Below are 26,029 nucleotides of genomic sequence, written 5' to 3'. Positions count from 1 at the left end.
TACGGCTAGGCTGTATATTGTCACCCTGCTTATTTAACTTATATGCAGAGTACATCATGAGAAATGCTGGACTGGAAGAAACACAAGCTGGAATCAAGATTGCCAGGAGAAATATCAATCACCTCAGACATGCAGCTGACACCACCCTTATGGCAGAAATTGAAGAGGAACTAAAAATCCTCTTAATGAAAATGAAAGAGGAGAGTGAAAGAGTTGGCTTAAAGCTCAACATTCAGAAAGCGAAGATCATGGCATCTGGTCCCATCAAGTCATGGAAAATAGATGGGGAAACAGTAGAAACAGTGTCAGACTTTATTTTTTGGGGCTGCAAAATCACTGCAGATGGTGACTGCAGCCATGAAATTAAAAGACGCTTACTCCTTGGAAGAAAAGTTATGACCAACATGGACAGTATATTCAAAAGCAGAGACATTACTTTGCCGACTAAGGTCCGTCTAGTCAAGGCTATGGTTTTTCCTGTGGTCATGTATGGATGTGAGAGTTGGACTGTGAAGAAGGCTTAGCGCCAAAGAATTGATGTGTTTGAACTGTGGTGTTGGAGAAGACTCTTGAGGGTCCCTTGGACTGCAAGATCCAACCAGTCCATTCTGAAGGAGATCAACCCTGGGATTTCTTTGGAAGGAATGATGCTAAAGCTGAATCTCCAGTACTTCAGACACCTCATGCAAAGAGTTGACTCACTGGAAAAAAGACTCTGATGCTGGGAGAGATTGGGGGCAGGAGGAGAAGGGGATGGCAGAGGATGAGGTGGCTGGATGGCATCACAGACTCGATGGACGTGAGTTTGAGTGAACTCAGGGAGCTGGTGATGGACAAGGAGGCCTCTTATGCTGGGATTCATGGGGTCGCAAAGAGTCGGACACAACTGAGTGACTGAACTGAACTGAACTGAACTGATGGTACTATTTTTACTTTTTTTTTTTTAAGGAACCTCCATACTGTTCTCCATAGGGCTGTATCAATTTAGATAGCTAGTGGGAAGATGCTGCGAGGCACAGGGAGCTCAGCTCAATGGCTCTGTGATGACCTAGATGGGAGGGAGGCTCAAGAGGACAGGAATATATGTATACATATGGCTGATTCACTTTGTTGTACATCAGAAACTAACACGAAATTGTAAATCAAGTATATTCCAATTTTTTTAAAAAGAAAAAGAAACCTTCAGCTATAGGTGGATCCAAAGTGATACCCTGCTTAGCATCAATCCCTCGTGTGCAAAACTTGCTCCACTGATTACGTGAAAATTTCCTTCAGTGTCTTAATTCAGTATCCCCTCTGCAATCTTGTTTATATTAATTCATTTAAAAATAAACAACTTGAATGTAACTTTCAGTTTTACTCTTGTTAAATATTGAAGCTCAGAATTTTATGTCTATTTTTATTGAATCTAATGTACTCAAATATTAATAGTTCAACAGTTTGAGTGAGTGTAGGTGGTTAATTAAGAAAATGCTGACTGTAAGTATTGAATTCATAGGTAGCTTTTAGCTAATTATATGACAACTTAATTTATCTATTGCTTTTTGATTAAATATTAATACACGATTTTAGCAATATATCAGTATTTGATAGAATCATTAACATGTATTTGATATTTTGCTAAATCTTTGTATAAGACTTTACTCATTATTAGTTTAAACAGATTAATTGCTGGTTTTGGTGTAGTGTGCTCTAAATTCCTTCAGTCATGTCTGACTGCCACCCCATGGACTGTAACCCACCAGACTCTTCTGTCCATGGAATTCTTCAGGCAAGAGTAGTGGAGTGGGTTGCCTTGACCTCCTCCAGGGGATCTTCTCAACCCAGGGGTCAAACCCACATCTCTTAAGTCTCTTGCATTGGCAAGCAAGTTCTTTATCACCAGTGCCACCTGGGAAGCCCTTTGCTGTAGCATATCTATTTTCAAGAAGAGGGGTTTTGTCTAATGAGTGTTCATGAAGGAATCCATATTTTTGGCATATTTAGGATTTGGGTGAATAGCTTTATTTTATTTGTTTTTAAATTTTTATTTTTACTTTATTTTACTTTACAATACTGTATTGGTTTTGCCATACATTGACATGAATCCACCACGGGTGTACATGCGTTCCCAAACATGAACCCCTCTCCCACCTCCCTCCCCATAACATCTCTCTTTAAAAATCTCAACACCAACTATGTTGGCCCCTGATTCTTTGCATTTATTGCTACGACAAAACAGAAGTCAAGATATCCAAGAAAAATGGTGATGTTGAAAATCATAAAGAGATTTACAGTTCCATGCTGAAACAGTTCTATTCATTAGTCTGTTCCCCTATAGAAAGAACTGTTTTGCCTGAAAACAATGGGTAGGATGATCAGAGCTCCGTGCTGCTGACCCCAGCGCGGCTGTGTTTTCACTGAGCACCAGACGTCAGAACTTAACAAGGGACCACGGCTTCTGCTCTTCCTAGAGGTCCTGCATCTTTATTGCAGAGGATAAGAATAGCAACAAATCTTGGTTCTCCACATCTGCCTCTCTATTCCTGCAGTAGAAATTGAGACATAGACACAGACATGTGGATATAGGGGAAGTGGGTGGAGGATGGGATGAACTAGGAGACTAGGATTGACATATATGCATTGCCATGTGTAAAATAGATAGCTAGTGGGAATTTGCTCAGTTTGGTGCTCTGTGTTAACCTAGAGGAGTGCAATGGGAGAGGGGGGTGACAGGGAAGTCCAAGATGGAGGGGATATATGTATATACATAGCTGATTCACTTTGTTGTACATCAGAAACTGACACACACACACACACAAACAATAAAATGCCTGGGTTATGCCTACATGTATGTTTTCATTATTCATTTTATCTCTACAATTGCCAAATGAAAAATAAATCTATTTGGTTGGTTGATCACAAACAGTCTCATCAGAGACATGCAGATGATGTATACCCAAATCTTGAAGCATATTTTTAAACAAAATGATGAATACAAATACCAGTATTTCTGACTATAATAGAGTAGCTTTTATGAGAAAATAGTATAAGATTAGATTTTCCATCCCTATTTGAATGGATACTTAATTTTCCACAAGATTTACATTTCATGAGAGGACTCAGAAATAAGTGAAAGATACAGATGTTTTTCTCTCTGGTACCCTGATTCTTGTGTTCAAGGGGAAGGAGTGTGTGCCTGTGCATGTGTGCGCATGCATGTGTGAACACACAAGAGAAGGCTTTCATGAGAATGAGCCCCAGGGATGCAGGGTTTGCACTGGGTCAAATTGATGCTCTCCCATATGGTCACTAGTAAACTTGATGGACTCACACCAGCCTCTTTTCCTGTCTCCTGGGCTGGAGCTCATTTAGCCGAAAGCATGATGAAGGCGACAGAAAGGGAGCAGCTGAGCCACAAGCCCTTTGTTTGGCCTTAATAGATCAGGTTAGCGTTCTGCAGATGTTGGCTTTCCAAATCAATAATTCTCTTGCCGGCACCTCCCAGCAGTAGCTATTAGATGATGTAATTCAGAATTTGATTTGCTTCTTAGGTTAAGACAAGCAAATCTCATTTGCAGTGTAAAATATCTCACATCACGAAAATAATGCCTTCTGTTTTGCCTTCCCACCCAAGGGCATTTTATAGAATGGAAGTCAAGGTCATTGTGACAGTCATCACAGGGTGGAAACCTGCAGCCACAGACTGTGTTTGGAAAACCTGCTCTTTTCACTTATTAGGTTATCACAAGTGGTAACCTAATGCTAGCAGAGGTATTTGTAGCTTTGTATTGTGTTAGGAGAAATAGAATTCCCCGATATTACAGCTGCACTTTTGATTTGTCATTTATTTGGAATAAATAGAGGGTGGTATGCCAGTTTCCATGGAAACCAGTTCTACTTTGGAGCAGTGTAAGACCTTTAAACACGTTGGAAATTGCTTCCTTCTCATTATGTTTCGGCACTGAAGAAGGTGTAGTGTGCAATTAAATAGAAATGAAGGTTCAATTAAAAAATTAAATTACATTTTCTGGATTGTCCTTTGTGTACAGTAAGCTTAAGAGAGCATTGCTCTCTGCAAAACTGACTGGATGTGTGGTTTGGAAAAAGAAATTGATCATCTCTTAGCTGCTGTATGTGTGTGTGTGTGTTTGCACGTGCGCACATGCATGTGTATGTAAGAGAGATTCACAAAGATCTTTCTCTTAGAAGTTTGTTATAAAACTGCCAACTCCATTTAGAACATTCTGGAAATCTTTGTAAATATGTGCAGAGTTATAAAAATATATGTTTGGATTTGTTTGTTCATTATAAATAAAGAGAATTATATACAATATTGATACAGAAAGACAACATTTAGTTGTTCAAAAGATTTTTTAAAAAGAGATTCTTTTAAGGAAAACTAGTGAAAATAAGAAAATGCTATGTATTCTGGGCCCTGAAATACAGTCATTACAAAAACAGGGATATATGCACACTGAAGCAGCCAAAATATTAGGATTTTATGTGATGAAAGCTAAGAGTAGGCTTATATTGTAAAAAGTTCAATGTATTCTGTACATTAAAAAGTGAGAATCTTCAGCTTATGAAATTGGTAAAATATGTTGAAGCGTTTATTTAGTCTTATGCATCAATTATATGTCTCCCAGAAATGTATAGATTATTCAGGAGCAATCAGGGGTCATCCTAAATATAACCAAATGTTATACATTTTTACAGCTTTTTATGATATGTAAAGGGCATCTTCATATGTTATTTCATGTGTTCTGTTACCAGTCCTGAACAGTGTAGCAGCTATTGTTTTAATTTTAAATATAAGTAAGTTGCTTTAGTTTATCCAGTTATCAATGGAACCTGGAATGGATGTCTTCTGAGTTCTAGTCTTATGATCTTTCCATGTCAAGAATTATAATTTTTATCAGACTAAATTTAAAACACATCCTGTTTTCTCCTGACTCATGAAGGACAGTATTTAGGGATACAGTTTTACTGCTCTTCAGAGTTACTGAAAGTGTGTATGAGGAACTGAGATTTCAAATTAAGATATCTTGTCTTCTAAGCATCCTATCACAGATATTTATGTTTTGCAGGTTTGAGATGAGTTTTCTGGTTAATCCACATTGTTCAGCAATATTGGCCATATCCAATTTTTATGTAATTGAAATATAAGCTGTATATATTCCTGGACACACAGGATTGTTATTTTTTCATGTATGGTGTGTCCACTGAACTAGGTGTTATTTATGTTTGGCTGTTGTGTGCTTAATCAGTCCTGCACTGGTGATAAGCCCTTGTGGCAAAGGAACTCCATGCTATAAAAAGATTGTGGGGAGAACTGAAAAAAACTATGCTCTGTAATAACAGCAGCTTTGTTGGTAGTGAACAGCTGCTGGCCCAGCAGTCCTGGGACTTTCATGAGGCTCCTATGAATATGTTCACAGCATGCTGAGGCTGCTTCCATGCTGCTAGATTGCTGCATCGCCAAATCCCGTCTGCTGGGGAGCACCGGCTTCATCCTACAGAGCCTTTCTTGAAGGAAATGCTTTTCACTCCTGTCAAATAAAAATTATGCTAGTCAATGTATAATCAGTGCTTGCATAATATACAATAAATATTGTAGATAATAATCAATCCCTTCAGAATTCAGCTCTTTGAAGATATTATGTGAGTTCTTCTTTGTTGTCAAGTGTGAAGATTCTCTTCTAACACAGATCGTTGGTTAAACAGCTAGATTTCAAAATAGAAAAATGGGGGGAATCTGCTGTGAAATTATTTCAAGGTCTATCATCCATGTTCTGGGAGATTTAAAGAAGTGTTAACTCATGGTCGAGACGACAGCCATGGTATATGTCAACAAGCGGGAAAACCTGGGAGTCTAGGCTATTCTTTGGTAAAGAGAGTTTGATGAAAGCACCACAGACTCAGAGCTTCCACTCTGGTGCTCCTGAATTCTCAGAGCTGGTTCTCTGGTGAATTTCATTCTCTGGGTGAATTCACAAAGCTGGTACTCTGAACTAAAATGCTGAGAGCTTGCTTGTCAAAGTTCTAACAGATGCTGAAATAATCTCCCACAAAGCCAACATCAGAATCTAAATAGGTTGTACAAACTTTTCAACAGTAAACTTTTAATAATGTACACAATGTTTATAGAAAAGTGCACAAATCACTAAGTGTGTGCAGCTCAATTAATTTCATTGAGTGCATTATCTGCATAACTATCATTGTGAACAACACAAAATATCACTCTTACTCCCATAAGCTCTTCTGGAGCCTCATCCTTGTCACCATCAACCCCAATAGTAACCAATGTATTATCTTCTAATAGATAGATTAGATTTGACAAAGTTTGAACTTTTTTTTTTTTTAGTTTTTTATTTTTTTAATTTTAAAATCTTTAATTCTTACATGCGTTCCCAAACATGAACCCCCCTCCCCCCTCCCTCCCCATAACATCTCTCTGGGTCATCCCCACGCACCAGCCCCAAGCATGCTGTATCCTGCGTCAGACAGACATAGACTGGCGATTCAATTCTTAAATGATAGTATACATGTTAGAATGCCATTCTCCCAAATCATCCCACCCTCTCCCTCTCCCTCTGAGTCCAAAAGTCTGTTATACACATCTATGTCTTTTTTCCTGTCTTGCATACAGGGTCGTCATTGCCATCTTTCTAAATTCCATATATATGTGTTAGTATAAATGTAGCCATCAGTTCAGTTCAGTTGCTCAGTCGTGTCCGACTTTTTGCAACCCCATGAATCGCAGCATACCAGGCCTCCCAGTCCATCACCAACTCCCGGAGTTCACTCAAACCCATGCCCATCGAGTCGGTGATGCCATCCAGCCATCTCATCCTCGGTTGTCCCCTTCTCCTCCTGCCCCCAATTCCTCCCAGCATCAGAGTCTTTCCCAATGAGTCAACTCTTCACATGAGGTAGCCAAAGTACTGGAGTTTCAGCTTTAGCATCATTCCTTCCAAAGAACACCCAGGACTGATCTCCTTTAGAATGGACTGGTTGGATCTCCTTGCAGTCCAGGGGATTCTCAAGAGGCTTCTCCAACACCACAGTTCAAAAGCATCAATTCTTCAGCATTCAGCTTTCTTCACAGTCCAACTCTCACATCCACACATGACCACAGGAAAAACCATAGCCTTGACTAGACGGACCTTTTTTGGTAAAGTAATGTCTCTACTTTTCAAAATGCTATCTAGGTTGGTCAAAACTTTCTTTCCAAGGAGTAAGCGACTTTTAATTTCATGGCTGCAGTCACCATCTGCAGTGATTTTGGAGCCCAAAAATACAAAGTCTGACACTGTTTCCACTGTTTCCCCATCTATTTCCCATGAAGTGATGGGACCAGATGCCATGATCTTAGATTTCTGAATGTTGAGCTTTAAGCCAACTCTTTCACTCTCCTCTTTCACTTTCATCAAGAGGCTTTTTTAGCTCCTCTTCACTTTCTGCCATAAGGGTGGTGTCTTCTTCATATCTGAGGTTATAGATATTACTCCTGGCAATCTTGTTTCTGGCTTTTGCTTCTTCCAGCCCAGCATTTCTCATGATGTACTCTGCATAGAAGTTAAATAAGCAGGGTGACAATATACAGCCTAGCCGTACTCCCTTTCCTATTTGGAACCAGTCTGTTGTTCCATGCCCAGTTCTTTCTGTTGTTGTTGTTTTTTAAATTAATTAATTTATTTTTTAATTTTAATTTTTACTTTATTTTGCTTTACAATACTGTATTGGTTTTGCCATACATTGACATGAATCAGCCACAGGTGTACATGAATTCCCAATCCTGAACCCCCCTCCCACCTCCCATTCCATATCATCTCTTGCTTCCTGACCTGCATACAGATTTCTCAAGAGGCAGGTCAGGTGGTCTGGTATTCCCATCTCTTTCAGAATTTTCCACAGTTTATTGTGATCCACACAGTGAAAGGCTTTGGCACAGTCAATAAAGCAGAAATGGAGTACATATTTTTGTGTGTTTGGTTTCTTTCACCCAGCACTACATTTACGAGATTCATCCATGTTTTTGTGGCTAGTTGGTTAAAGGCTTCCCAGGTGGCTCTGTGGTAAAGAATTTGCCTGTCAAGCAAGAGACATGGGTTCAATTCCCCGGTTAGAAAGATCCCTTGGAGGAGGAAGCAGCAATCCACTCCAGTATTCTTGCCTGGAAAATTCCATGTACAGAGGAGACTCACCTGCTACAGTCCATGGGGTCTCAAAGAGTCAAACACGACTGCTCACTCATGCATGCAGTTGGTTAATTTCTATTACTGCACAGTATTTGATCAAGTGAGTATATCCCGATTCATTTAATTGTTCTTCTGTAGATGGTTGTTGGTGTTGCTTCTAGTTTGAGGCTGCTGTGGACATTCTGGTACATGTGTGAACATATCTGCTTATTTCTGTTGGGCATGTACCTTAGGATCGTTGTGTTGGTATGTTTGACCTTAGTAGATACCGTTGAATTGTTTTCCAAAGTGGCTGAGCAAACTTGCACTCCCATTAGTGGTGTGCGAGAATCATGATTGCTCCACATCTCAACAACACGTGATTTTGACTGCTCTTTTATTTTGGCTATTTGAGTGGATGTGAAGTGTATCATGTTGTACCTTTAGCTTTCCTTTTCCTGATCACTAATGTAATTTTTCACATGTGTTTTTTTGGTTATTCATGCGTTGTTTTGAAGTGCCTGTTGAAATACTTGCAGTTTTTCTATTGACCTGACTCCCTTTGTCTTATGGGTTTTGGTATTGTTTTTGTAGTCTCAATTTGTCTTTTTCTAATACAAGTTTTGCTAATATTTTTTCTGACTCAAAGTCCTGTCTTTTTAATCTTATAGCGAGGTCTTTTCATTCACAGCTGGCACTTTTTTACTTCTATTTAAGAAATCTTTAAGATTATCCTAAAAACCACCCTCATTTTCTTCTAGAAGATTTATTGTTTTAACCTTTCACATTTAGATCCACAATGAATCTGGAATGGATTTTGATTTATTGGTAAGTATTCTGGTGTAAAAAATGCCTACAGATGTTTCTTCATTGCATTGCAGTGTCGTCTTTGTCATAAATTGAACAATCGTATATGGGTGAATTTATTTCTGCAGTGTCTGTTTGGTTCTAATGGACTATGATTTGTCATTTCATCAATACCTTCCAGCGTTTATTACTATAGATCTTTTGTAGGTCTCTCTACATGATTGTGTCAGTTTTCAAAATTTAGTCTCCTTTTTTTAAGATTGTCTAGGAGAAGGAAATGGCAACCCACTCCAGTGTTCTTGCCTGGAGAATCCCAGGAACGACAGAGCCTGATGGGCTGCTGTCTATGGGGTCGCACGTAGTTGGACACGACTGAAGCGACTTAGCAGCAGCAGCAGCAGAGTATACTAACTCTTTGCATATACATACACATTTTAGGTTCACATTGCCAATTTGCACAAAACAACCTGCTGAAATATTTATTCACGTTGCTGTGATCAATAAGATAACTCTTTTCCCTGAAACCTTTTTTATATTAGAATACGTTTGCTTTACGATGTTGTGTTAGTTTCTGCTGTACAACATCGTGAATCAGCCATATGTATACATATATTCACTCCTTCTTGAGCCTCCCTCCCACCCCCAATATCCCCCCCTCCAGGTCATCACAATCGCTGAGCTCTCTGTGCTATATAGCAGCTTCTCCCAAGCTATCTATTTTATACACAGTACTGTATATATGTCAATGCTATTCTTTCCCTTCCCTTCCCCCCACCCTCACCATGTCCACAAGGCCATACTCTATTTTTGCATCTCTATTCCTTCCCTGCAAATAGGTTCGTCAGTACCATTTTTCTAGATTCTATACATATGAGTTCAGTTCAGTTCACTCACTCAGTCGTGTCCGACTCTTTGTGACCCCATGAATCACAGCACGCCAGGCCTCCCTGTCCATCACCAACTCCCAGAGTCTACTCAAACTGACATCCATTGAGTCGGTGATGCCATCCAGCCATCTCATACTCTGTCATCCCCTTCTCCTCCTGCACCAATCCCTCTCAGCATCACAGTCTTTTCCAATGAGTCAACTCTTCGCATGAGGTGGCCAAAGTATTGGAGTTTCAGCTTTAGCATCATTCCTTCCAAAGAAATCTCAGGGCTGATCTCTTTTAGGATGGACTGGCTGGATTTCTTTGCAGTCCAAGGGACTCTCAAGAGTCTTCAACACCACAGTTCAAAAGCATCAGTTCTTTGGCGCTTAACCTTCTTCACAGCCCAACTCTCACATCCATACATGATCACTGGAAAAACCATAACCTTGACTAGACGGACCTTTGCTGGCAAAGTAATATCTCTGCTTTTCAATATGCTATCTAGGTTGATCATAAATTTCCTTTCAAAGAGCAAGAGTCTTTTAATTTCATAGCTGCAATCACTATCTGCAGTGATTTTGGAGCCCCCAAAAATAAAGTCTGATACTGTTTCCACTGTTTCCCCATCTATTGTCCATGAAGTGATGGGACCAGATGCCATGATCTTCATTTTCTGAATGCTGAGCCTTAAGCCATCTTTTTCGCTCTCCACTTTCACTTTCATCAAGAGGGTTTTTAGTTCCTCTTCACTTTCTGCCATAAGGGGGGGGTGTCATCCACATATCTGAGGTTATTGATATTTCTCCCAGCAATCTTGCTTCCAGCTTGTGCTTCTTCCAGCCCAGTGTTTCCCATGATGTACTCTGCATATAAGTTAAATAAGCAGGGTGACAAGACCTTGACGTATTCATTTTCCTATTTGGAACCAGTCTGTTTTTCCATGTCCAGTTCTAACTGTTGCTTCCTGACCTGCATATAGGTTTCTCAAGAGGCAGGTTAGGTGGTCTGGTATTCCCATCTCTTTCAGAATTTTCCACACATATATGAGTTAATGAAAATAAAAACAAAAATAAATAATTGGGACCTAGTTAAAATATAAAAGCTTTTGCATAGCAAAGATAATCATAAACAAGATAAAAAACAACCCTATGAATGGGACAAATTTGCATATGGAGCAACAGACAAAGAATTAATCTTCAAAATATACAAACAGCTTATGGAATTCAGTATCAAAAATCAAACAATACAATCAAAAAATGGGTAGAAGACCTAAATAGACATCTTTCCAAAAAGACATATAGATGCCCAAGTGGCATGTGAACAGATGCTGAGCATTGCTAATTATTAGAGAAATGCAAATCAAAACTACAGTGAGATACACGTCACAGAATGGACATCATCAAAAAATCTAGAGACAATAAATGCCAGAGAGGGTGTGGAGTAAGGGAACCCTCTTACGCTGTTCATGGGAATGTAAATTGGCACAGTCACAGTGGAGAAAAGTGTAGGTTTCTTTAAAAAATAAATGTAGAATTACCATGTTGTTTTTGTTTGGTTGCCAAGTCATGTCCAACTCTTTTGTGACCCCAAGAACTGTAGCCCCCCAGGCTCCTCTGTCCATGAGATTTCCCAAGCAAGAATACTGGAGTGGGTTTCCATTGTCTTCTCCAGGGGATCTTCCTGACCCAGGGGTCAAACCCAAGTCTCCTGCTTGACAGGGGTATTTTTTTTTTTTTTACCACTGAGTCATCAAGGAAGTCCATATGACCCAGCAATCCTACTACTGGGCATATACCCTGAAAAAACCATAACTCAGAAAGACACATGTACCTTGATGTTCATTGCAGCACTGTTTATAATAGCCAGGACATGGAAGCAGTTTAGATGCCCATCAACAGATGAATGGATAAAGACATGGTGCATATTCATAATAGAATATTACTCAGCCATAAAAAGGAATGAATTGAATCAGTTAAAGTGATGTGGATGAACCTAGAGCCTGTCGTACAGAGTGAAGTAAATCAGAAAATAAATGACTATTTGAGGAATCACTATCTTTCCAAGCCGTGAGCATTTCATATACTCTGCTTATTTCAATACTGGTGCCTTAAAGAATAATCTTTTAATAAATTATTCTGTGCCAAGTGAATAGCCATATGGATAAAAATGAACTTTGACTTCTATACACGAAAGCCAATCCTAGTTGCCTTAGATTAGAATGTCAAAGACGTGGGGCAGAAGAAACTCTCTCATACACAATTTGTGGGAATTTGTTTTGGTGAAGTCAAACTAGAAAACTGACATTACATCTTAGAGTTAAATATACACAATCCTTCAGCTCAGTCACTCAGTTGTGTCCAACACTTTGCGACCCCATGGATCACAGCACGCCAGGCCTCCCTGTCTGTTACCAACTCTTAGAGTTAAGCCAAACTCATGTCCATTGAATCGATGATGCCATCCAACTGTCTCATCCTCTGTCATCTCCTTCTCCTCCTGCCTTCAATCTTTCCCAGCATCAGGGTCTTTTCAAATGAGACAGCTCTTTGCATCAAGTGGCCAAAGTATTGGAGTTTCAACTTCAGCATCAGTCCTTCCAATGAACGCTCAGGACTGATCTCCTTTAGGATGGACTGGTTGGAACTCCTTGCAGTCCAAGAGATTCTCAAGAGTCTTCCTCAACACCACAGTTCAAAAGCATAAATTCTTCAGTGCTCAGCTTTCTTTATAGTCCAGCTCTCACACCCACACATGACTGCTGGAGAAACCATTGCCTTGACTAGATATGCAGATGACACCATCCTTATGGCAGAAAGTGAAGAAGAACTAAAGAGCTTCTTGATGAAAGTGAAAGAGGAGAGTGAAAAAGTTGGCTTAAAGCTCAACATTCTGAAAATGAAGATCATGGCATCTGGTCCCATCACTTCATGGGAAATAGATGGGGAAACAGTGGAAACAGTGGCTGACTTTATTTTTTTCAGCTCCAAAATCACTGCAGATGGTGACTGCAGTCAGGAAATTAAAAGACGCTTGTTCCTTGGAAGAAAAGTTACGACCAACATACACAGCATATTAAAAAGCAGAGACTTTACTTTGCCAACAAAAGTCTGTCTAGTCAAAGCTATGGTTTTTCCAGTAGTCATGTGTAGATGTGAGAGTTGGAATATAAAGAAAGCTGAGCATCGAAGAATTGATGCTTTTGAACTGTGGAGTTGGAGAAGACCTTTGAGAGTCTCTTGGATTGTAAGGAGATCCAACCAGTTCATCCTAAAGGAAATCAGTCCCGAGTGTTCATTAGAAGGACTGATATTGAAGCCAAAACTCCAATGCTTTGGCCACCTGATGTGAAGAACTGACTCATTTGAAAAGACCCTGATGCTAGGAAAGATTGAAGGCAGGAGGAGAAGGGGACAACAGAGGATGAGATGGTTGGATTGCATCACTGATTCAGTGGACCTGAGTTTTGTAAACTCTGGGAGTTTGTGATGGACAGGGAGTCCTGGCATGCTGCGGTCCATGGGTTCACAAAGAGTCGGACACAACTGAGCAACTGAACTGAACTGACTAGACGGAGTTTGCAAAGTAATGTCTCTGCTTTTTAATATTATATCTATGTTGGTCATAACTTTCCTTCCAAGGAGTAAGTGTCTTTTAATTTCATGGCTGCAATTACCACCAGCAGTGATTTTGGAGCCCCCCAAAATAAAACTCTGACACTGTTTTCACTGTTTCCCCATCTATTTCCTATGAAGTGATGGGACCGGATGCCATGATCTTCGTTTTCTGAATGTTGAGCTTTAAGCCAACTTTTTCACTCTCCTCTTTCACTTTCCTCAAGAAGCTCTTTAGCTCCTCTTCACTTTCTGCCATAATGGTGGTGGCATATGCATACCTGAGGTTATTGATATTTCTCCCAGTAATCTTGTTTCCAGCTTGTGCTTCATCCAGCCCAGCGTTTCTCATGATGTACTCTGCATATAAGTTAAATAAGCAGGCTGACAATATACAGCCTTGATGTGCTTCTTTGCCTATTTGGAACCAATCTGTTTTTCCATGAAGTCCAACAATCCCATTCATAGGTATTTACACCAAAACATCCACACATAGGCACCACAAATCATGAGCATGTATAGCAAAGTTAATTACTTTAGTGGAAGAAAAAAAAAAACCAGCTCCAGTGTACTTCTGTATTAGAAGAGTTAAAACATGTTTTGTGTTCATACAATCGGTATCATATGAATGATGAAAATGAATCAATGAATCTTACGTTTAACAAGATAGATGAACAGGCAAATATAATTGTTGAACAAAAGAAACTTAACCCTAGGGATTAATACCTGTATGGCTTGATTGATATTAAGCTCAAAAACAGGCAAAACTGATCTATGCTTTTAGAAATCAGTGTAGTCATGATATTTAAGATAGAGACAAGAGACAAGCTTCTGTAGTTGTTGGTTAATTTCTTTATCTGTGTGAAGAATGCTCAGGCACATTCACTCACTGACAATCCTTTAAAGCATAGATTTGTGCATTTTTTCAGAATGAGTTTTAGATATCATTAAAGATATTAATGTGTATCTACAGCTTATTAGATAAACTGTATATATATATATATTTATTTATATATTTTATGTGTTAGGATACAACACTGAACAGGAACAAAAAGGATTTCTATAATTCTGGAATATATTTTCTTACAATCTTTCCCTTTCCAACTTTATTGAGATATAGTTAACATATAATCTTCAGTAAGGTTAAGGTATACATTGTGTCTATTTGACACATTGATATATTGCAAAGTGATTACCACTATTGTGCTAGCTAACATTTCCATCATCTTACAAAACTACTATTTCTCTTTTTGTGATGAGAACATTTAATATTTACTTTCTTAGCATCTTGTAAGTATATATACTCTAGTATTAACTATAATCACCATGAAATAAATTTTTTTGAGTTCTCAAGTTTTATATTAGCTTAAAATATTTAAAAAATTGTGTTGGTCCCTCAGGCCTTTACATACACAGTAAAAGAAAAAGAAAGCCTTCTTTGTAAAGTTTATTTTGGACCATCTTAACAATTCTAAACACAGAACTTAAAGCTATTTAAAGGCTTATGCGTTTTTGATTTTTGTATTCTCAATGACTTCTAGAATAACTAATTTATTCACACTTTTTGAATAAACCAAAAGCTTGTACCATAGTGCTTCCTACCACATGCAAGCGTTTCATTTGACTTTATGCTAGAAAAGGCAACTATTCAAATGAACTATATTTTAAAAGAAAACATTAATGTACAAAAGGCATGCATCTTATTAAATAAAATGCTTATTGAATATAAAATTATTTATATAATATCAAGATTCTGTAAAACAGTTTTGTCTTGAAATAACTATAATTTTTGGATCAGTAATGCATATTCATCAGTTTACTAAGTAATTTGTAATTCTTATTTCCCTTAAATACAAAGTATGTTCTTCCCTCAAAGACTATTGGTTGTAACTCAGGCATTTTTTAGGCAACCTATTTTCAGGCACTGAATGAAATGCAAAAAAGCAGCACAACTGCTAAACTCAATAATGAGTGGCATAATTCTATATTATCTATTTATTTTAGATAAATATTAAAATATTTTAAAATATTAAAATACTATCTATTTATTTTACACTGAGTCCAAATGAGCAAATACACAAATGAAAAGATCATTTCAATAAGGAAGGATGTTGAAATTTATAGAGTAATGCTTTTGGAAAAATATACAAAGCAATATACCATATGTTGGTAATAGCTGAACATTAGTTAAAATATTTTTACTTCATATGACCACTTAATTTTGTTTTGTGATATCTGGGGAATATGCTTTAATTTATTTATATACTTAGAAGTACATCATGCAGGTACTGTTCGCTGGTATTCCCCCATCCATGTATCCCCTTTCCAGCAATTTAAAGTTGGTTTAAATCAACAAGGCAGTCCAGTTATCCATTAGTAGATACTTCTTTTTCTAGTTAATAAAGCTTTACATAAGTAAATATAATTTAGGAGTGCAAAATAAATGATTGAGAAGTTATCCATATCTTTTAGTTTTTTACTCTTTTAAATGAATACATCCATTTATTTTAAGTAACAGATTTTAAGTTGTAATTCTACTTAGCAAAGACAAACATGTATACTGAAAATCCTATTTTATTTTTCAAAAGATTTTATATTTAGTTCTCTAAAATGATCAACTAAGAATCCAGATGGATGGTAGGAATTTATTTCATTATTTTTTGTGACTCACACTTAAAATTGCTCATTACCATTTTGCCCTTTTATAAAGAACAATTAAAAAAGACATATGAGTCTTGTTTTGACCAAACAGTTGAATGACAAGAATTCACTTGTCAGTTTCTTCAAAATGATTTTAATAAATATACATTCAGTGACTGCTTTTGCCATTTCTTGAAGTAGTAAATCAATCCGTCACTTTTAGTTTATCCTTGTTGTTGTTGTTCAGCCTCTAAGTCTTGTCTGACTCTTTGTGACCCCCATGGATTGTAGCTGATGTTCTCCAGGCAAGAATATTGGAGTGGGTTGGCCTTTCCTTCTCCAGGGGATCTTCCCAAACCAGCGCTTGAACCCAAGTTTCCTGCACTGGCAGGATTCTTTACCACTGAGCCATCAGGTCTTAGGAGGTAATTATCTGCAATAGCTACCGTTAGTTAACTATCTAGCATACAATTTTTTCTACCTAAATGTAATCTTGTTTGGGACCTACTCCTGACCCAACAGTTGATAGATCTCATGGTAATAATAAACATAACTGTAATAGCTGTGCTATGGAGTGCTTATGCATGCCAGGCCAATTTTATGCACTATAAATTTAGTTAATCCTTGAAAACTCTATGAGACACTCTGTGCCATGCTTAGTTGCTCAGTCATGTCCAACTCTTTGTGACCCCATGGACTCTAGCCCGCCAGGCTCCTCTGTCCATGAGGATTTCCCAGGCAAGAAGTTTGGAGTGGGTGGCCACTTCATTCTCTAAAAGATTTTCCAGGCTCAATACAAATCCTAAGCACAGAGGAGAACTATAGTGGTTTAGAGAAGTCTTGTATTTATTGAGAATACTGTCTATGGTAACGAAGCTTTGAGTGCATACTCTGCCAAACAATGCAATCAGCAGATATAGTAAAATACTCAATATAAAAGATGTTCTAGGGGTACTGAGAAATGAGACTACAAGTTAATGTATTCAATATGAGTCCATGTGGGTTCACTATACATGGCTGTGGGTTCGTACTGCTATTTATACAAAGACAGGTTCATTTAAATACATATATATCTGTCCATTTTATATTTAACCACATGGCACTGTCATGCACTTGTACCCGTTTCACATAATAATCATAATATTCATTAATAGTAATGCTATTATATTAATGTATGCTGTGTGCTGGGCTTAGTCACTCAGTCATGTTCAACTCTTTGTGACCCCATGGACTATAGCCCCCCAGGCTCCTCTGTCCATGGAGATTCTCCAGGCAAGAGTACTGGAGTGGATTGCCATGCCCTCCTCCAGGGGATCTTCCCAACCCAGGTATTGAACCTGGGTCTCTGGCATTGCAGGCAGATTCTTTACCAGTTGAGCTACCAGGAAAGCCCATATAAATGTATAATAATATATCATTATTGTATAATGTTAATTTATGAAAAAGTTGTCTTCTTCCCAGGTGACTCTGGTAAACAATCTGCCTGCCTGCTAATGCAAAAGGCACAAGAGATGAGGGTTGGATTCATGGGTTAGGAAGATCCCCTGGAGTAAATGGCAACCCACTCCAGTATTCTTGCCTGGAAAATCCAATGGACAGAGGAGCCTTACAGGCTACTGTTCATGGGGTCGCAGAGTTGGACATGACTTACCAATTGAACACACACATGTGAAAAAGTTTCTATAAACATTCTAATACAAGTTTAAGGGAAATCTTCTCTTATTTCTCAAGTAAGCATCTAGAAGTAGAATTGCTGAGTCATGCAGTACATGAACTTTAAAATAAATTGCCAAATTATTTACCAAAGTGCTTCTAACCAGCAACTTATGATGGTTCCAGGTTTTCATTGTATAATAGAATACTAAATTTAGATATATACTGCTAAAGTTGTTTTAACTTAATGAATATTCAAGATCTAGACATCTTTAGATACATTTGACTAGACCACAAAAAAAGTACATAATACTTTCCATGAAAATGCCCTCAGACCTAACTGCTACAGTGAATATTATTAGATGCTCAAAAAGCATTCTTAGGACTTTATATGTCATCTCATAATTTTAAAGTAGGTTCATGTGGTTTTACTTTTAGAATTCTTCACACAGCTATATTTGTTATATTTTTATTTTTAGGTAATATATTTGATTTATTCAAATTTTCCTCAAAGCCTTATAAATGCTGAAATTTTGTGCTCTAAGTACAAAATAAACTGAAAATATTAAGAGGAAAACAAAACAAGTGCATCTTGGAGTTTTGTAGTGGTACAAACTTCTAAAAATTCTTTTAATTATCATTTTTAAAAATTCTTAAACTGTGAAATTTGATGAAACTGTAAAATCTTTATGATAAACCAGAAATGTTTTCTAAAATGTATTTATTACAAATCAAATGCACCTGGTAGTGTGGAAAAAACATAAGAGAACAAATGGCTTTTAATCACCGGTAGTATTGTGTTGGTTGGGCCACTTTCCCCCTTACCTTTGTTCTACATCAGGAGGGTAGTCAACCAGTGTCCTTTACCCACAGGGTGGCTATTGCCCTTTTTTCTTATGAGGGATTGATTCCTCCAAGTCAGGAGCCCAACAATTCAATTGAACTTTCAGCTGAAAGTTCTCATGAGATTTTCCAGACTGCTCTGCTACAATGACATCTTGCTGACCTTTTCAGTAATCTGTAATTGGGCTATGTGGACATTTTTTTTTTCTTTCAGATTTCTCAGTTTTGACAAATACATAAAGAGAATCTTTTAAAGGTTACAGAGATTTTAAGGGGAAGACAGTGAGCTCACATAAGCAAAACATTTTACACTAATGATCAATGTAGATCACTAAGAAATGGTTTTATAATAAAAAAGTTTTGGGCTATCATATCTGACTCTTACTATTTAGAATTTACTTCTGAGAACTTTTACATGATTATAACAACTGACTGGAAATTCTTCATTTATAATTATATATTTGGAATATTAGTGGGTTAGACTTCTTGGAAATGTAGCATTAAAAGAATTTTTGTGCATAGAGTGCATAACCTTTTTTGTTTTAAATAAGTATATTATACAACTCTCTTTTTTCCTTTGCAATGTAATCTGCAAATTAGAGCAGATATATTTAACTTTTGTTTGCCTTTTTATTTTTTGAGATGCGGAAACTTTCAAATGGAGTTAAGAGTCCTAAATTATAGTAGAAATAGAATAAGAATCCCAGGCATTTCAATTCAAACTTTCCTCCCCTTTTATTCTTTCTATTGTCAAATCATTATAAAAGATTAATACATTGGGTTTGGAGAAAGATATGACTATTAAAAACTACTTATGGAATTGTTGCTAAGCTTTGAAGCTGAAAATTATGTGACTATTTCATCCCCTGACATTTAGTTCTGAATCAATTTACTGAACTTTTCAGAACTTAGGACTAAAAGGAGTTTGTATATGGTAGAGAGAGGTCCTAGAAAGTCCTAACACAGACAAAACTTGGGAGCTATTCTTAAAATCACATTGCCAATTATAATAAAAAGTATTAATATCTTCGTGATCTATTTATTCATCCATTCATAAATATTTATTGACTGTCCAGCATATGTCTCTCTTTTTTTCTACATCTTTGTATACACATTTCCAACCCCCATTGCTAAGAATGGGGAAACATTATAAGCAACATAATTAAACAAAATAGATGGAGTAGTATGTAGGAACAATAATACGGTAAGGAAGGAGGATAAAGAAAATTGGAAGATCTGTAATTTTATATTTGATACCCTGGAAAGTCCTCCATGAAAATCTTATAAAGGAGTAAAGACCTGGAGGAGAAAAGTGAGTCGGTCCTACAAATATTTGGTGGACTAGCACTGAAAGGAGAAGAACAAAAGTCACAAAGTCTGAGGCAGAGGTGATGTTTAGGTATTGGAAATATGTTTTGAAAGAAAAGCTGACTGAATTTGCCCAACTATTGGATATGACGTGTGAAAAAATAAGGGAAAGCAGTAAAGAATGCGCAAGTTTTGGGTTTCAGAAATTGGGAGAATAGAATTGCCATTAACTATTATGGGAAAGACTTTCCATGGTTACTGCTGTACTTTTAATTCAAGACCTCCTAATTATTCATCAGGAGGCTACACTCCCAAACTCTATCCTTCCCACTCCAGTTTTCCTCTTTCTAAAGCATGTCTGATTTTATCATGCCTATGTTTAAAATCTTTAAATAACTCTTTAAATTTTTATTTATATTGGACTATAATTGATTTACAATGCTGTGTTAGTTTCAGGTGTACCACAAAGTGATTCAGACACTTGTTAAATGTCATTCAGTTACTAAGTAGGGCTCAACTCGTTGTGACTCCATGGAATGTACCATGCCAGGCTCCTCTGTCTTCCATTATCCCCTGGAGTGTGCTCAGATTCATGTCCATTGTGTCGGTGATGCTATCTAACCATCTAGTGTTCTGCTGCCCATTTCTCCTTTTGACTTCAATTAGATACGTGTGTGTGTGTGTGTGTGTGTGTGTGTATAATTTCCATTTATTTTCCTATTTAGCTTATTATAGAATATTGAGTAGAGGTCACTGTGCTATGCAGTAGGTCCTTGTTGGTTACCTATTTTAAATATGGTAGAGTGTTTATGTCAATCCCAGACTCCTAATTTGTCATCCTTCCTTCCCCTTTGGTAACAAGTTTATTTTTTAAATCTGTGAGTTTGTTTATGTTTTGTAAATAAGTTGATTTGCATCCCTTTTTTAGATTCCTCACACAGTCAATATCACAGAATACAATCCATTCAAAAAATGGGCAGAGGACCTAAATAGACACTTCTCCAAAGAAGATATACAGATTGTCAAGAGGCACATGAGAAGATGCCCAACATTGCTAATTATTCGAGAAATACAAATCAAGTCTACAGTGAGGCCCCACCTCATGCCAGTCAGAATAGCCATCATCAAAAAGTCTACAAACAATAAATCCTGGGGAAGGTTTGGGGAAAAGGGAATCCTCTGCACTGTTGGTGAGAATGCAGCCACTATGGGGGACAATATGGAGGTTCCTTAAAAACTAAAAATAGAGCTATCATATGACACAGTAATCCCATTCCTGGGCATATATCCAGAGAAAACTATGGTTCAGAAGCATGCATTCATCCTCCATTCAATAACTTTTTTTTTTCCGTTTTTTTTTTAAATATTTATTTTTACTTTATTTTACTTTACAATACTGTATTGGTTTTGCCATACATTGACATGAATCCACCATGGGTGTACATGTGTTCCCAAACATGAACCTCCCTCCCCACAACATCCCTCTGGGTCATCCCCGTGCACCAGCCCCAAGCATGCTGTATCCTGCATCGGACATAGACTGGCGATTCGATTCTTACATGATAGTATACATGTTTCAATGCCATTCTCCCAAATCATCCCACCCTCTCCCTCTCCCTCTGAGTCCAAAAGTCCGCTATACACATCTGTTTAAGCGAATGTGGTCAAAGATCCAAACTCTCTTTTGGTTTTGTGCCTTTAATCTGTTCAGATAATATCTTTATTTCATTTTTTTACTTAATTCAACTCTCTTTCTTCTTTCTTCCTTCTTCCTTATTTAACTTTTATTTTCTTTCAAGACCCAAATGTGGCTCTTACTCCTTCAGCAAAATTCCCCTCAGTTTCTAAAATACAGCAATCATAAAGCATATTATCCTGTACTGCACTTTTCCTCTGATTTATGTTACTTAAAATTTCTATTGAAATGTATAGTTATATGTAACAATGTTTTAAGATACAAGATTCTCCTGGCCTACAAAGAAAGCCACCAGATTATTTTTATGTAAAGTTTTTTATTTTTTTTTTTGCTACTTAATAACATGTACTCTTGTAACCGTAAATCCTGTAATTTCCTTTGACATGTATTTAAACTTTGTATAAATGACATCAGTGTAAGAAATTGTTAGTTATCTAATGTTGTCTAATGTATCATCTTATTCTTAGTGACTCAAAGCAACAATGATCATTTATTATCTCTTACAACGTGTTCAGTTCAGTTCAGTTCAGTCGCTCAGTCGTGTCCTACTCTTTGTGACCTCATGAATTGTAGCATGCCAGGCCTCCCTGTCCATCACCATCTCCCGGAGTTCACTCAGATTCCCATCCATCGAGTCAGTGATGCCATCCAGCCATCTGATCCTCTGTCGTCCCCTTCTCCTCCTGCTCCCAATCCCTCCCAGCATCAGAGTCTTTTCCAATGAGTCAGCTCTTTGCACGAGGTGGCCAAAGTACTGGAGTTTCAGCTTTAGCATCATTCCTTCCAAAGAAATCCCAGGGCTGATCTCTTTCAGAATGGATTGGTTGGATCTCCTTGCTGTCCAAGGGACTCTCAAGAATCTCATCCAACACCAAGTTCAAAAGCATCAGTTCTTTGGTGCTCAGCTTTCTTCACAGTCCAACTTTCACATCCATACGTGACCACTGGAAAAACCATAGCCTTGACTAGACGGACCTTAGTTGGCAAAGTAATGTTTCTGCTTTTGAACATGCTGTCTAGGTTGGTCATAACTTTTCTTCCAAGGAGTAAGCGTCTTTTAATTTCATGGCTGCAATCACCATCTACAGTGATTTTGGAGCCGCCCCCCCAAAAAAAGTCTGACACTGTTTCCACTGTTTCCCCATCTATTTCCTATGAAGTGATGAGATCGGATGCCATGATCTTAGATTTCTGAATATTGAGCTTTAAGCCAACTTTTTCACTCTCCTCTTTCACTTTCATCAAGAGGCCTTTTAGTTCCTCTTCACTTTGTGCCATAAGGGTGGTGTCATCTGCATATCTGAGATTATTGATATTTCTCCCGGCAATCTTGGTTCCTGCTTGTGTTTCTTCCAGTCCAGCGTTTCTCATGATGTACTCTGCATAGAAGTTAAACAAGCAGGGTGACAATATACAGCCTTGATGTACTCCTTTTCCTGAACCAGTCTGTTTTTCCATGTCCAGTTCTAACTGTTGCTTCCTGACCTGTATACAGATTTCTCAAGAGGCAGGTCAGGTGGTCTGGTATTCCCATCTCTCTCAGAATTTTCCACAATTTACAATGTGTAGGGGTTATGAATTCAGGGATAATTCAGTGGAAGAAATTCTGGTTTAGAGTTTCTTATGAATTTGATATTATTTAAAGGCCAAACTAAGTCCAGAGGGTCTAATTTATATGGCTGATGAATGGCTTCTCCAAGCAAGCTTCACCAAGTATACAGAAGCCAGATTTTTCCAGAGTGGCTGAATCAAGAGCAACCAACATGGAAGCCTCTATGCCTTGATCACACATTACTGTATTTGCCTGTCCAGGTCTTTCAATAGTCTTAATAAGGTTTATGTGTATTAGATTACATTAGCCATCCAGCCATGATTCTGTGTAGAAGACTACTCACATTTGTAAATATCAGTAGACTAAGATTATTGTCAACTGGTCTACTATTCTTGGAGGAAGAATATTATAGATTTCCCTCTGGGCTCCAGTAATTTACATCTTCCCATGTTCAAAATACTCTCACCCACAGAGAGGGGTGTAGCTCAGTAGTAGAGCATTTGACTACAAAATACTCTCACCCTTTTCCAAAGCTCCCAAAGTCTCATCTGTATACATCAACTCCAACTCTAGAGTCTCACCATCTAAAGTAGACCAGGCATGGGTATGTGTTTTTTATAGTTTTATCAAGTGTACTCCCTTTAGGTCAAAAGACTTGTAAAATAAGGAGATAAATTATCTGCCATCCTGGGTGTTGTGCAGTCAATATATTATGCTACAGTTATAGAACAAGAGTAGGATTAATTACTATAATTCTATAAATATTCTCATCCTAAAAAGAGAAACACAAGAGACACACAGGAGTTGCTATTTTATAACAATTTTCAAAACCTGAATTTGGCATTTCTTGGTACTGCCTTGATTAGGACTCAGTCCTGCTACTCTTTGGTAATAGTTCACCATATGTCTTGGTTCCATCCTTTAGGTTTCCACCTTCTCAACTCTTAGGGTTTTTTTTTTTCCTATTATTGATATCCCACATTTATAAATGAGTAGTATTATAGACAAAAAATTAATATTCAACATAAGAAAAAAGAATTTTATTCTAGTCAACCTAAGGATTATGACTCAGAAGAAAGTCTTTTGGGAAACTCTGAGGATTGTTCTGAAGTGGTAAAGGGGAAAGTCAGTGCATGTATGATTTGGGGTAGGGGGTACATGCATTCAATTACACATCTTAGTAGAAGGCCATTGCTATTTGTGGGGGCCAGCTATCTTAGTTAATGGTTTAGGTACTTTTCTTAGTATGGCAAGATGTAAGAAACTGGGTCCATGAAATTTTTTTTTTTCAGATAATCTTTACTATCTGTGGCAGTTTTCCCAGAGCACAAAGTGATTCTGATTCTTATCTCATTTTGGGGGGATTCTTACATCACCCCAGATTTCTTTCAGGGTGTATTATTGATCAGCAACTGTGTTGGCCAGGAATGATTCTTGTAGAGCTGAATGGTGGGCAACGTTCCTTATTTACAATGCCCTTCCTTTTAGTTTTAATTTTGATCAAGATTTGGGAAATATTTGTCCCATGGCCCTAGAACTCCTCATGGTAGGCCACTCAGGCTCTTCAGTTAAGTGTAGCCAAAGGCCTCTGGACACACCTATCCTACTGTTATGTTCAGGAAAAGGCACCCTCTTGTTGCTTCTTTCCATATCATTGAGCTAATAAAATTATACGTTTGGTCAATTGTTTCAACTTGCTTAGGCATCGTCACTTTTACTGATGGCTGAGTCACACATGTGGTAATGCAAGACACAATAACTTGCAAAATATGTAGATTACAAGTAATGTATCTAGAAAGTTTAACAACCATGTATTAGTGAAAGTTGCTCAGTTGTGTCTGACTCTTTGCGACCCCATGGGCTATAGAGTCCATAGAATTCTCTAGGCCAGAATACTAGAGTGGGTAGCCTTTCCCTTCTCCAGGGGATCTTCCTAACCCAAGGATTGAAACCAGGTCTCCCACATTACAGGTGGATTCTTTACCAGCTGAGCCAAAAGGGAAGACCAATAACCATGTAAGTACGTATTTAAGCTAAAAACTTTTATCAGGTGAAGCCCAATACATCCCCAAGCCATCTGACGCAGTATGTTCTGTACCTATTTTTCTCTTTCAGGGAAATGATATACTGGCACTATACATAAAATTCACCAAAGATATACAAGGCAAGTGGTGCATCATCATGACCCTTTACAGGATTGAAAAAGGAATGTTATCTTCTAGGGAGACTGATGTCTGGTGCCAAAAGAAGAAAAATGTATCTTTATGTTTGAGTAAATATTTCTGTCATGGGGATATCTGGTTAAGATTCTCTTGTTTTAAAATGTGGATTTTATTTCATTGATATCATAGTACAGCACAGCTGCTATGTATAATAGAACATCATGGACCAGATAGCTTATCAATAACAGAAATTTATTTTCTCCTGTCCTGGGGACTGGGAATTCCACTATCAAGCTTTGTCAGCTTCAATGTCCGGTGAAAGCCTGCTTCCTGATCCACAATTTGCTATCTTCTTGCTGTGTCCTCACGTGGTGGATGTGGCAAGAGAAATTTTTTGTTTTAATAAGGGCACTAATCCATTCATGAGAGATCTGCTTTCATAATCTAATCACCTCCAGTTGCTATCTTCAAATACCATCATGTTGAAAATTAAGTTTTAACTTAAAAATTTGGAAGGACACAAATATTTACTCTGTAGTAATACGTTTCTTACACTGCTTTCTGTCTGTAGAAGTTTGGGGTTCCAAGACCTATTTTCATTTGGGATATGTCTGCTTTTTTACAGTCCAAGCCAATAAAATTTTCTTAAAAAGATTGTATATCTCTTGAATATTTCTGAGTTTATTCATTTGTTAAAAGACAATGTTAACATATTCCTCTGGA

Source organism: Ovis canadensis, chromosome 16, assembly GCF_042477335.2.
Source record: "Ovis canadensis isolate MfBH-ARS-UI-01 breed Bighorn chromosome 16, ARS-UI_OviCan_v2, whole genome shotgun sequence".
In the NCBI taxonomy this organism is placed as follows: domain Eukaryota; kingdom Metazoa; phylum Chordata; class Mammalia; order Artiodactyla; family Bovidae; genus Ovis; species Ovis canadensis.
The sequence above is the reverse complement of the archived record's forward strand: the minus strand, read 5'-3'. Positions refer to the sequence as shown.